The sequence below is a fragment of the Elephantulus edwardii genome, unplaced genomic scaffold, assembly GCF_000299155.1.
Source record: "Elephantulus edwardii isolate Elephantulus edwardi_28Jun2011 unplaced genomic scaffold, EleEdw1.0 scaffold00073, whole genome shotgun sequence".
NCBI lineage: Eukaryota > Metazoa > Chordata > Mammalia > Macroscelidea > Macroscelididae > Elephantulus > Elephantulus edwardii.
This window is the reverse complement of record NW_006399823.1, coordinates 2,273,683-2,288,588: the sequence shown is the minus strand read 5'-3', so window position 1 is coordinate 2,288,588 and position 14,906 is coordinate 2,273,683. Positions and strand designations below refer to the sequence as shown.

The 14,906-nt window shown below is 38.3% G+C and overlaps 1 protein-coding gene and 1 pseudogene across 1 annotated transcript in view; one reads left to right on the top strand and one right to left on the bottom strand.

The window, feature by feature from the left end:
• LOC102876471 (WD repeat-containing protein 37-like) overlaps nt 1-14,906 on the bottom strand; it is an 84,288-nt gene that overhangs the window by 12,575 nt on the left and 56,807 nt on the right. The window lies entirely within an intron of this gene.
• On the top strand, nt 13,420-13,641 carry LOC102854947 (annotated as a pseudogene).

Genomic DNA, 14,906 nt, shown 5'->3' with positions numbered 1-14,906 from the left:
TTAGAAATGACCAGGGCTGGGCCACAGAAACAATAGGGAATTATTGATTAAAGTGTACAGAGCTTCTTTTTGCAGTGATTAAAAAAAAAAATTGAAAATTTAAGCACTGCTGATAGTCGCATAACATTGTGAATATAACTAATGTTACTAAATGGAACACTTACTGTGACTGTACTTTGCAATAAAAATGGTAATAATCAATTATAAATAAATCATAAATCATTTTGCATATGCAACCTCACTGTATTTTCAAATCACTTTTACATAGAGTCTGAAATGAGAAGTAATCACTTAGGTTCAAAAAATCCAGGGCAAATCCAGATCTTAAGTTTAAAAGTGCTCTGCCAATTTTATCTATTATTAAATATTTACTGAGCATATACTAGAGCAAGTCTTCACAATCTTGGCATCATTCACATTTTGTACGAGCTATTCTTTGTTGTGGGGATTTGATGTGCACTGTAAGACGTTTGGCAGCACTTTTGTCCCTACTTATTAAATGCACAGCGCATCTTTCCCCACAAACCCTAGCTGTGAAAACAAAAAGTTTCTCTGGGCATTGCCAAATGTTTCCACTGGCAAAAATGTCCAGCTGAAATCACCATACTAGAGCTACATCATATACCAGCTGCCATTAGGTCTATTCCTTTTCACAGTGACATTAAAAGCAGAACTATGCTTCATGAGGGTTTCTAATGGTATTTCTAGTGGTATTTCAGAAGTAGATCACCAAGTCTTCCTTTGAGGCGCTTCTGGCTGAACTTTGTACATCCAATCCCTTGGTTAGAAGCTGAGCAAGTTAACTACTTGCACTGAAACATTAAAGAAGATACAGCTACATGTTCCATATGATAATAGTAAAGCAAGGCCAAATATAATAAAAAGGAAAGTGGGTAGATAGTAAGTAAATCTATAAAATCAATCCAATGATTAACCTGCTTTTTTTTTTGCATTCTTTGTTTAAAGAAATAAAAGACAATGTAAGGGATGATAAAATAGGAGTTATTCCTTAAATGCTAAGGTTTAAAGGTTTGAAGAACTTCAACTACTGGCAAAACATTTAAAAAAAAAGTTTTAAAATGACTGTTGACTTCTCTTTGCAATGTAGTCTTCAAGAGGTCACAGCCAAGTTAAACTACAGTTAACATTCTGCTAAATTAATGCAAAAAAAATTGTCAACAAAAGATCATCTAGCCCTATGTTAATGAAATGCTAAAAGTCATTAGGTTTTTAATAAATCACAATCTTGACAGGTATTGTAGGACATCAAAAGAAAAAAAAAGTTGGCAAAGAGGCAATAGCTTTAAAAGTACCTTTAGACCATGAGTCCCACAGGGAATTTGGTGTGCTACTACTGCTCATTGGAAAAGCTTCAGACTCTGCCAAACTCCAGCAAAACTCATTTATCTTGTCGTAGAGAGCAGCCGAGCATATACTTCCAGCTGACAGCATGGCACCTTCTCACCACACACCACTGCCTGATCTGGTACATTCTGCTCCCTCCGTGGGTCTCAATCAATGCAAAGACTGTAATGCTAGCACTCCTCATTAGGACTAACAGCTGTCTTCCCAGTCACACAGAGACACAAAACTGTTTTGCATAACAATCTGCTAAAATTTCACGGCTAAGGAAAAAAATATATGATGTGGAAAATGCTGGACCATGAAATGCTGATGCAGTGTGCATTCCTGGCACCACATCAAAAAATTGACTGTAGAGTTTCCATTTCTTATTTTTAAAGTATAACTTCCTACAAAATAAAGTAATATTTTTCTATTTGAAGAACAGACCAGCTTGTTCACAGGAGAGCAAGCAGTATTTGAGTAGAAAATGAGATGATGGCATGGAGTATCTCTTTCCTAAGAAGACAGGTTATATTTTTTCAAGCTACACAAGAAACTAATGTTTAAAAAGAATATCTATGAATCTATCATTGTTACTTTATTATGTGAGCCACTCAACTGTTCAAGTATGTTACAGTGTTATTATGAAAGTACAACTAAAACATCTATATGGTCCAATAGATACTAAGATTAAAAATAAATCATAATTTAGAATTAGTAACAAAACTATAACAATGTAAGCAAAATCATAATTTATTAATACATGCATATAAGAACATCACCCAATGCAATTTAAAACTTGTTTTAACACTATCCTGTGAACAAAGTAATTCGATTACCATATTCCCTCCAAATTACCATTTTCTTTTTTTTTTAAATTTGTATTTTATTATTTTTGTGTGAGTGTACCATCAAATCAGATCTGACTGGTACAGGAGGAGATTGTCCCTCCTTCCCCAGCAGAGCATTTGGTGGATTCAAACCATGCGCCTCCGGGATTGTAGTTGCAGCTCCTTATCACTAGGCCACCAGAGCTCCCCTCAAATTACCATTTTCTAAGCTATTTGAACATAACTAAACTTTTAACTACTCAAGTAAGTCTTCATTCCTAATAGCCAGGTTGTTGTTGTTATGTGCCATCAACTCCAGTGAGTTTTCAAAGTCTAAAAATCAGTGGGAAGAGACTGTTTATTTCTCTTCTGCAAAGCAGATGGTGGATTTGAACCATCTGCCTTTGGTCATCAGCGCTCCCTTATAGCCAGGTAGCTTAAATAAACTGGCATTCTCAATTACCGAAAAGGAGATGTTTCATTAGTTTTTCATATTATATGTGCCTTTCAGAATTCACATAGGCTTGTATTTTAAGAACTCACAAGTGAGATATAGAAAATTCATCTCAGGGAGCTCTAGTGGCTTAGTGGCAAGAAGCTGCATTGCAATCTAAGAGGTACACGGTTCGAATCCACCAGATGCTCTGCTGGAGAAGGAGGGGCAATCTCCTCCAATACCAGTCACATCCGATTTGACGGTACACACAAAAAATAATAAAATAAAATTTAAAAAACCTGTAAACCCTATGACTTATGAAATTGGATACAGTAAAATATAAAAAAAAAAGAAAATTCATCTCGAAAGTTACATTTCTGAATATTACTTGATGAATAACTTTTAACAAGTAAACTCAAAAAGGAGCTCTGGTGACCTAGTGGTAAGAAGCTGTGCTGCAATCCCAAGACACACAGTTCGAATACACTAGCTACTCTGTTGGAGAAGGATGGACAATCTCCTCCCATGTGATTTTAAAGCCTCTGAAAACTGGCTGGAGAACTCAAAAGTACACACAACAAAATTAAAATAAAATAGTCAAACTGGAATCATATATGATTCTCTTTCAGGGTTTAAAACTAAAATCTTTCTTGGAAAAAAGAAGTTAATTTCACATAAACTTGAAACACCAACTCAATATTCTCACTTGCTTATATACTGCTACCTAAATTTCCCTGTTCGAAAGTAATTGAGAAATTACCAAGATAAATTATGTTTGAAGCACCAAATTATTCATTCAAAAAATATTTATTAAGCATCTAACACTGCCAGATATTCACTTGCTTACAGGAAGTGAAGAGGATATGAAACACTTGCTGCAGAAGGTAAAAAATTATAATCTTCAGTATGAGTTATACCTCAGCAGAAAACAAAAATCTTCACAAGCAAATCAACAAACAACATCGTGAAAAATGAGGAAAAAGGTTAATATTATCCAAGATTTCCTTTTAATTGAACCCACAAATAATGCCCATTGAAGCAGCAGTCAAGAAATCAAAGTATTGCATGGGGCAAATCTATTGTAAAGGACTTCAGTCTGGAGAGCATTCTGCTGAGTAAGTAACTCAGTAACTGAAAGACAAAACTGTCTAAGACCACTATTGTAAAAATAGGAGGGTAACTCAGAAGATATGTAAAAATGTTTAAAAAAGGAAAGAGAAAGGGAGAATGGGGTGGAAAAGGGGATGCGGGAAAACTAACTAGGATAGCAGATATTAGTGGGTGATGCAAGGGGTGAAAGAATAGTAAAAAAGGTGATGGGAACTTGGAAAAAATGGGGTGAGAATAGGCAAAGATGAATTTTAATTATATAAAATTTGATGTTTATGAATGGTGCTGTTGTTGTTATGTGCTGTTGAGTCGCCTGCATCCCTAAACCCTGCTCTATGCCTTGCCAATCTTATTGTCTCCCACATGACCATCGCCATTATACAATGACTGAATCAATCCATCTCATCGAGGGTCTCCCTCCCCTGTGTTGTCCCTCCACCCGCCCAAGCATGGCGTCTCTCTCCAAGGACTGATCCCGTCTTGCAACATGTTCAGAATATGTCAGATGGAGCTTCAGAAACCTTGCCTCCAAGGACCAGCCTGTTCACCCTCTCCAGGACAAACTTGTTTGTTCTCCTAGCAGTCCATGGTATAGTCAACACTCCTCTCCAGCATGAAAGCTCAAAGGCAACAAGTCTTCCAGTAACCCTAGTCACTGTCCAGCTCTCTGATGCATAGCAAGTACTTGAGTATATAAAAGGCAACTTACATGAATGAAACACAATGATTATATGCAAACCAACAGGAAAAAATAAGGCACTTGAAACCTTTTGGAATAATAGGGAGGAAAAGTGATAAAGAACAAAGATGTCACTTTAAGGACTAAGGTGTCCATGATCCAAACCATGGTATTCCCAATTGCTTATACAAACATGAAAGTTGGAGAATAAAAAAGACAAAGACAACGAAATGCTTCTAAATTTTGATGATGATGAAAACAATGAATATACCATATACTACAAAAAGAGCAAACCACCCTCTCTTGAAAAAGTACAGGAGGATACTCGTTAGATGTGAGGAAGGAGAGACTACTACTAATATCTATTAATGACACACAAAGAAAAGATTCTGTAGTGTTTTCAAGAGTGCCTTGTACTTAGAATAACTCACTCTGGTTCCCACTGAGTCGGAACTGAGTCATAACTGGCCTCCCAGTGGGTTTTCAGAGGCTGTATAGTGAGTGCATGCGGAGACTGCCCAGCTCTCTCCCTTGAGTGACAACTCCTTTGGACTTAATTACCTTCTTTACATTTACTTCAATATAATCTGATTTAAAATATTAAGAATAAGTAAGGTTTATTGGAAAAACAGGTTCAGTCCTATAACCCAGAAGATATTGATTTTAGTTTGGTAGAATATTCTCATTCCTGTTATTATTCAACAATGTGCCAATCAACTTATAAATAAGTTTAAATATTTGTAATTATACCAATAACTTTAAAGAAGTCCAAGGAAGTTATTAAATTTAAATTTAAAAAAAAATGCTTTTTCTACAGGATTTAAAATCTCTCCTGTAACATGCTTATCAAGTAACAATGACAATGTCTCAATTGCCATTATTTGATACCATGCAGAGAAGAACTAATTTCAAGGATTTCATCATTTTTTTATATTGTCCAAAAGGAAATTTTAAGATAATATGATAAAAAGCACCACTCAGAGGGAGCTCTGGTGGCCCAGTGGCAAAAAGCTGCACTGTAATCCCAGAGGCACACAGTTCAAATCCACCAGATGCTCTGCTGAAGAAGGAGGGACAATCTCCTGTGCCAGTCAGATCCGATCTGATGGTGCACACACAAAAATGATAATAAAAATTAATAAATATTTTTTAAAGCACCAATCAGAATATTCAAAAGAATTAAAATAAAAACTATATTAAGAACATCAAGATTTTTATTCTTAAATATATTGACAATTAATAAAATATATCAAGATTTCTCTTGCCAGTAGGGCAAAACAACAACAGTAACAAATAAGAATATCCAAATGTCATGGAGAACAGAATGTTGAGGCTAGACATTGAGTACAATGTCCAACTTCTCCACTAACAAGTCACAAGACCTTGACAGTGTCACCTTTTCATTCACTTGCAAAATAAGAAGGTTGAGCTTTGTTTCTCAAACTTGAGAATATGCTGACTCCACTTAACTACCACTACTAGGCTAACAGCTTTTACTGCTCCAAGTGTTTGAATAGGTCCTTCAAAATGCCTATCAAAAGCAATATATACCAGACATGAATATAGGAGAGACAGAGAGAAAATGAGCAACACCACCAAAAGTTACAATTTACACAAGGAAATATAGGAGAGACAGAGAGAGTGTGTGTGTGTATAGAGAGGTATGCATGTCTTGATGTTCTGTGTTCATAATATGTTCTGTGGAATTTGGATTGTGAGAGCTTGCTTTTGGCTGTCCTAGTTGCTATTGCTGTTGCTACTACTGTAGCTAATGGTGGAGGCTGGAGGAATATATAGAATTGAAGTAAAAAGGGAAAAAATGGGAGGGAGCAGAGCCTGGCAATTGCAGCCTCTGAGGACAAAGGCCCATACCCTGTCACCAGAGCCATGTTCTCAGTCTCTCTTGTCAGTACCCCACCTCCGGTCCTGTACTACAAGAATGTAGGTTTGGAGCCGATTGCTGTTGAGTAGGTTCTGATATATAACAGCTCTCTATCAGGTTTCTGAAGCTGTATATCCTAATAGGAGATGTTCCATCTTTCTACCAGGGAGCAGGTAATGTATTTGAATACTTGGCACATAATGTGCCATGCCACCAGGATATTATGGGTAATAACAAAACGAAAGCATCTTTTCCCTTTAAGAACAAATTAGGTCACGGACAAACGTGTGGTCAGATGTTACCCAAACAGACATCATGTTGTTATGTGCCATTGAGTCGGAACTACCTCATAGGTGATACGGGTTTTCAAAGGCTGTAAAACACATGGGAGGAGACTGTCCATCTTTCTCCTGAAGAGCACTGGTGGATTTAACTGCTTACCTTTGGGAGGGCCGTGCAACTCCTTACCACTAAGCCACCAGCACTCCCTAAGCAATGGGGGGTGTGTACAACGACTTCATGTGGTTTTCAAGGCTGTGGCCTTCAGAAACAGCCTCCCAGGTCTGTTCCTCAAGATGCCACTGGGTGGGTTTGAACTGTCAACCCTTCATCTTTGTAATCAAGAGTTTAACAGCTGCATGCATAAAGGGAATCATTCTTTAGTCTAAAGTTCTAATATTATATGACTTACTAAGGCAATACACTCTCCAAATATGAGGTAATTTATATTGTCTTCTGTCCTCTGAATTACTCAGAGAACCCCCACATAGTACATAAAAACTAACAGAAAAGGAAATATAGTAATTGTATCATTGTTTTCTTAGAAAAAGAAAAAAAAAATACTCACAATCCAGTCCACATTCAAAGCAAATTCCAAGGTCAGCTTAACATCCATGGGCAATTGTAATTACACTCCTGCACATATCCTCAATTCCCTGGGCCACTTTCTTGCTTTGTCTGTATTTACTTGGCAACCACAACCTAATTAAATTCAACTCTCTGCTTACTCCATGATTACACTTACTTGGATAGCTAAATAGAGCTGGAGAAAAATACACAACTATGCTGACTGGTTCCATTGTAAATTCATGACCCTATACCTCAAGAGGGCCCTTAACACTACCCCCCAATTCTTATTAAAGTTCTTTCACTTTCTCCTCTCCCTCCATTTATTCCTTCCCTTCCACCAGAAATTTTCCATGCAAGCTCAACTTAGATACAACCTTCCTGGAAGCTGCTTAAGATGAACTATCAGTAGTCCTATCTTAAAGCCAAAACTACACCTGAAGGTACAAATTTTAGTATGTTCCACTGCTAACCCAAAAGTTAGAGGCTCAAGTCCACTCAGATGGGCCTCAGAAAAAAAGAACCACTGAAAACCCTATGGAGTCCAGTACTACTCTGATATACACAGGGTTACCCTGAGTCATATCAACTCAAGCACAATCAGCTTGGTTGTTGTTTGGTTTTTTTTTGTTTGTTTACCTAAAGCCAAGCAAGCCCTCTACTTCCACACTGAACTTCATACCTTTGACAGAAGAATGAGCTTCAGCAGTTCTCTCCTCTCTTCACTCTACTGAATCATTGCTATTGGCATATAAACATGCTGTTGGTGAGTCAGAACCAACTCAAAGCTCACCCTTCATTGAGTTTTTGGACTGTAAATAGAAAGGAAGGAAAGTCCAACCACTAGAGAGGCTCCGCCTTTCTGAGTAAGTGCGATTCCCTACAAACTAAACCAGAAGTATTCTTGGCTTCACTTTACTAAAGCAGTACCATCTCATTCCGTTTCCCTTCTACAGAAAAACTTGAGTTGTGCCTATTCACTGTCTCCCTTTCTTCTCTTAAAGTCACTTGAACCCAGTAGTTGCTCCTACCACTCCTGTATGAATGTCTATGTCAAGTTCATCAAAGTCTCAACACTGGTGTAGAATCATTTTTCAGAATGGCTTTCCTGCTTTGTCTTTCACCACATGGCTGGGTGCGGCTATGCTAATGATGTTAATGAAGCAAACACCATCTTTTAGGTGATAATATGCAAATAGGTGCATAGACTACGATGGGATTGGTACTGCTGCCATCCCATCAGGTTTCAACTGAGGAGGTTTAGAGGCAAAAGGGAGGGAATCTCGTTACTAGTCAAAAAGCAGCAGTGAATGCAGTACATATCATTTGGAGCCAGAGATTCTTGTACAAGACAGGAACAGGCCAAGATCTGGACACCACAGCAGCTGTGGAGAACCAGAGACTGAAATGAGAGAGTGGACCAGGGGCTGCCGCCCCAGATGGCTTCATCCAGGCTTACTAGAGGACTAGGGTGGAGTTGGGGGGTGGCACACCATAACTGGCAAGTAAGAGAGTAGGAGCATTGTTAACGCAGACCTAAAGGCAAGAGGCTGAAGGTCAAAAGGCCTACAGGTATACTTGAGAAGCTATGCTGACTGAAGAACTGGACCTGCTGCCAACCTCAACTGTAACCTGTTAACTTCTCTAATAAGCCCCAGAACTGCAAATATGGCCTATGAGTTCTGTGTGGCCACTGCAATGGGTTAGTGAGTCCAGTGGTAGATTAGCAAGAGCCCTGGGAGGGTACAGCTGGTGTCCGAATGGATAGAACTAGATGCTAGAGTGCAGGGGGCATGCATGCCGGAGCTCATGAGAACTGTTCTGTATTGCTGATGTGAGGCATGACTATTCCCCCTTGTGAATCTGTGGAGGGGAGACACAGCCATTCCCAAGAAACCCTACTCTTTTTAAAACTAGTACTAAACACTAAACTCTAAACTAAAACACTTCTCAGTTCTACAGTTACTAAACATGACAGTTAAGTGACATCTGATCCCTCTCTCCTTGACTCACTTTCTTCCCTTAGATTTTGGAATAAAATACTTGGTTCTTCCTTTATGGCCTTGATTACTTCAGTTCCTACTTGCTGATAGAATTTTACTTATTTTAGTTCAACTCCTTTTTAACTGTAACTCATAATTTTAACATATCTACCAAAATATTTTTCCTTCAAGAAATGTAAAACAGATGTGAACACACTTAAAATTACTGCTTTTTAAATATTTTGTGTGAAAATATAGTGCTTTTGTTTTTTTTTCAATTGTGTAAATACATTAAAAAATGTGCTTTTCCGACATTCTTCACACATATTATACAGTGGCATTAATTGTGTTCATGTTATACAGCCATCAACAATATCTATTTCCAAATTTTTCTGTTATCCTTAAAAGAAGGAAGCTCAGTGACATAATATTTTAAGTACTTCCTCACAGCAACTGTTACCTGACAAAGCTGAATATCAAGATTCAAGAAACTCGAGAGGAATAGTTTTTCACTTTTAAGAGATAATACCATCCTCCAATTAGGTATTTAAAAAATCTTTTCTGATGTCAAGCCCATTAAAGCATCTTTATTAAATTATTTCTACTTAACTCTTTTGAACACCTGAAATAAGGTGCAAAGTTTGGTCCATTAACACTGTAGTTAAGAACCCTCTGTTGTGGGAAATACTGTGTTTTAGTGTGGCAATGATCTTCAATATAATGTAACTATTTCATGTGTTGCAAATTCTAACCTTTATGATGTTAAAGTGGCAGGATTACAAGCAAATATGTAAAGATAGGATTACTTTTATCTGATTAATGGTAGGTCTCCTTAGGGGCATGGCACGCATCACATTAATATTTAGACTCGGGGCAGAGGGTGGGAAGCTATTGTCAGACCTTCATCCGGCTAACTGGCCCAAGTCTCTACACTTACATCAATGGCCTTCCATACTTGCTAACTTTAGACATATCAGTATCCAAAGTCAATTGTACCATCTTGACTACCATAGCAAGGCAAGTTAACACTATTATGTTGTTGTTGTTGCTGTTTTTGTTTTTATGTGTCATTCAGTTGCCTGCGCCTCAAGATGACCCTATGTACAGCAGCCCTAAACCCTGCTCTATCCTGTGCCAACCTTACTGTCTCTGACGCACCTACCCCCATTGTCCCAGTCACTGAATCAATACATCACATCAAGGGTCTTCTTCTCTTGTATTGCCCCTCTACCCTCCCAAGCATGACATCCCTGACAGGTCCCACCTTGCAAGATGTCCCAAAGTATGCCAGATGAAACTTCAAATCCTTGCCTCCAAGGAGCAGCCTAGTCTCATTCATTCAAGGATGAACCTGTTTGTTCTCATAGCAGTCCATGGTATATTCATTACTCTTCTCCAGCATCAAGCTCAAAGGCATCAATTCTCCTTCTATCATTCCTACTCACTGTCCAGCTTCCCAATCCATAGCAAGTAATTGCAAAGACTATGGTCTGGATCAGACACACCCACACCTTAATCTCCAGACTGACATCATTATTCTTAAGAACTTTGGAGGGGTCTCTGACAGCAGACTTTCCTAATGCAATTAGTCTCTTAATTTCCTGGTTGCTTGTACCAAGAGTATTGATTATGGAGCCAACCAAACAAAAGCTGTTAACAATCTCAATCTCTTTACCATCTATCATGAGGCTACCAATCTGCACAGTGGTGAGAATCTTTGTCTTCTTGTTATTGAGCCTTAATCCATATTGAAGGCTGTAGTCCTTGACCTTCTGCAGCAAGCACTTCAGGTCCTCTTCAGTTTCAGCAAGCAGAGTTGTCTCATCCGCATAACGCAAATTGTTGATGAGTCTTCCTCTAATCCTAATGCCCTATTTCTCCTCATAGAGCCTCATTAGCCTCCTGGATAATCTCTTCTGCATATAGATTGAAAAGGTAGGAGATAGGACACATACCTTTCCCAATTTTGAACCATGCAGTATTTCCTTGCTCTGTTCTGATGGCAATTGACATTTCAACAATTGACAACTGATATTTCAACAGACGCTGCTCTGGATGTGCTCACTAAGTTGTGCTAAGAAATCTGGAGGACAACTACCTGGCCAAAGGACTGGAAAAGATCTATATTTCTTCCCACTCCAAAGAAAAGTGATCTGACAGAGTGCGGGAATTATCAAACAATATCATCATTAACACATGCAAGCAAGATTCTGCTGAAAATTATTAAAAAAATTACTGGAACAGCACATCAACAGAGAACTGCCAGAAGTTCAGGCTGGGTTTAGAAGAGGTTGTGGGACTAGGGATATTATAACTAATGTTAGATGGATCTTGGTTAAAAGCAAGGAGTACCAGAAGAATGTCTATCTATGTTTCATTGACTATGCAAAGGCATTTGACTGTGTAGATCATAACAAACTGTGTCTGAGAAGAATGGGAATCCTAGAACACTTGATTGTGCTTATGCGAACTTGGAACACTATTATAGAAACATTCAACTGTGTTATGCCTTGACTAATACTGCACTCAATTCTGTGTTCTCTTTATTTGTCCTATGTGACATATACTGGTCTTATCTTCCAAAGAAGAGCTAAGTTACCTCGCAATACAGGCCATCTCTCAGAATCCTGCAGTCCCTGTGGCTGACTCTGAGAAGAATGGGAATCCCAGAACATTTGATTGTGCTAATGCAAAACCTATACGTGGACCAAGCGGCAGTCGTCAGAACAGAGCAGGGAGACACTGGATGGTTCAAAATCAAGAAAGGGGTCCGTCAGGGATGTATTTTGTCTCCATACCTTTTCAATCTGTATGCAGAACAGATCATCCAAGATGCTGGGCTGTAAGACGAGGAATGTGGCATCAAGATTGGTGGAAGAATCATCAACAACCTGTGTTATGCAGATGCCACAACCCTGCTTGCTGAAACTGAGGAGGGCCTGAAGTGCTTGCTACAGGTAAAGGACTGCAGCCTTCAATACAAATTGAAGCTCAACATCAAGAAAACAAAGGTTCTCACCACTGGGCCAATTGGCAGCATCAGTATGGATGGTGAAGAGATTGAGATAGTTAACAGTGTTAGTTGACTTGGTTCCATAGTCAACACTCTTGGCAACAGCAGCCAGGAAATCAAGAGACGAACTGAATTGGGAAAGTCAGCTGTGAGGGACGTCTCAAGAGTACTGAAGAGCAATGACATCAGGCCAGAGACTAAGGTGTGCCTGATCCAGGCTATAGTCTTCACAATTATGTGCTATATGCATTGGAGAATTGGACAGTGAGTAGGAATTATAGAAAGAATTGATGCCTTTGAGCTGTGGTGCTGGAGAAGAGTGCTAAATATACCATTGACTGCTAGGAGAACAAACAGTTTAGTCCTGGAGAGGGTGAAGCCAGAATGCTCCTTGGAATCAAGGATTCTGAAGCTTCAACTGACATACTTTGGGCATGTTACAAGGAGGGATGGTCCTTGGAAAGGGACATCATGTTTGGGAGAGCGGAGGGGTGGCACAGGAGAGGAAGACCCTCAATGAGATGGATCGATTCTGTGAGTAGAGTGGTAGGAATGAGTGTATTTGAGATGGCAAGGTTGGCACAGGATAGAACGGCGTTTAGGGCTCTTGTACATAAGGTCGCTAAGAGTTGCAAGCGACTCAATGGCACATAACAACAACAACTAAAAAGATACAACAACCAGTTCACACAATGGGGAAGGTGACACCAAATTGAGAGGGTATCTAAGTTCAAAAGGCATGACTATCCTACTTACATGGCCACTGTAATCTCACAGAACATTTTATTGCTTAAATAATGGACACAGAAGACAACTTGTGAGGTCTCCACTTCAGGGCCTAAGATGAGACCAAGAAGCAGAATGCCTATTCCTTTGATATTTTCTTTGACAAAAGCTTAAAAGCTATTGCCATAAGTCAAACAGATTCACAAACCAAGTTCAAAAACAAACTCACTGCCATAGGTTAGTTCCATTGGGTTTCCAGTTTTCTGAAGCATTAAATCTTAACAGGAGGAGACCGTCTATTTTTCTTCCATGGAGTATCTACTGGATTCGAACTGCCAGACATACTAGGGTTTTTGATTAGCAACATAACAATATACTAAGCCAGTGGGCGGGACCAGAGAGCCACTGCTTCCTTCTTCCGGCTCCCCTCTTTCTGCTTCCAGTCTTGTGCCCATCTGCCAGGCCGAATTTAAGTCTCCTCCCTGAAGTGTACAGTTGAGCTAAAGACAACGATGACAAAAACGAGTCATCTTGAAACTCAGACATAAGTTTTCAGCAGACTACTGTAAAGATGTTGGCTATAAAGGCCTGGGCTGAATATGTTGTGGAATGGGCTGCAAAAGATCCATATGGCTTCCTTAATACAGCGATTTTGGTCCTTAATCCATTGTTCCTAGCAAGTGCTGTGCTGTCAAAAAAATTGGCCATGATGACTGAAGCCAGGTAAAAGGAAGAAAAGAAACAAAAACGCCAAGAAGGTATCGCAAAAGCCAAACAACTAAAAAAGGACTGAAGGTAAGTACAGACTCTTCAATCAAAGAAACATCATTTTGAAAAAAAAAAAAAAAAAAAAAAAAATTTAAAAAAAAAAAAAAGAAACATCATTTTGGAAAATGATGCCTCTTTGGAAGGACCCACTGAGGTTGAGGTTTCTCCTTTAGATTTTATGATGGTATTATTTAGTAAACAGAGTCTGACCATATGGAAGAACCATGCTTGTTCTGACCTCAATAACATTTAGTTTTGGGTATAGAAGTATGTTGGTTTTATGTTGGTAATTATTAGAAGTTAGCATTATTATACTACACTTTCTTTGTAACTGGCTAGTCATTTGTCAGTTACTTCACATCATACATACTGATAACTAATTTATGGTGGAAAAAGAGATTATCACTTCTATTCAAATAATGGCTTAAATAGGAACCCTGTTTTGAGCAAATGAAATTCTGAGTGTAAAAGTAAAAATTGTCCTCTCTGAGGTGAAAAGTGTTTTGGTTTTAAAAAGGCACAGTATACTAATCATACCTTTCACAACTGTATTTCTTGGAAAAGAATCTTGGCACTCTAAAAGCAAAATTCTAACAATATTTTCAACTTCTGCATTCTTTTTCTGATTTTAGCCTTTCAGATACTGTTAATATAATTATAAGGTATGCTGCATTTTTTAGAAACCTGATTTTGCAAAGATTTCTCTGTTGACTACATGAAGCACCACTCACTCAATAACATTATTTATACTTAAGAACATTGTAATTTGCTTAGAGATGATTTGTTTACAAGAATAAAACCGATCTAAAGCTTGTGTTTTACATGCCAAACATTTGTAGTACCTTGGAACTTTTTTGCTTTTTTTTGCCTGTGCTAAATAGAAATGTGAACTAGTTAAAATGTCAAATCAGATAATTTGTTGATATATACATACTACTTTTATTTCTTATATCATTATTTAACTCGTAGTAGAGATGTCCTATACTTCTTAAGCAGTTTGAAGATGAAAATCAAAATGTCAATTTTGTTTTGAGTTTAAAAAAAAAAAAATGACGGCCATCCAAGAAGAGAATTATGCCTTACTGCTTACATGCTACACAGCCAAAATGACTGGCAGCCTCCTTCCATAAAGATTTATAGCCTTGGAAATCCATGTATCAGGTCAACATGAGTCAGAACTGAGTGGAGAGCAGTTGGGTATCATCCAAAACCATGATATTTTCCAAGCATTTTTTTCTCTTTACAACAATATAAAACTCATTACCACTGAGTCAGTAATAACTGATAGCA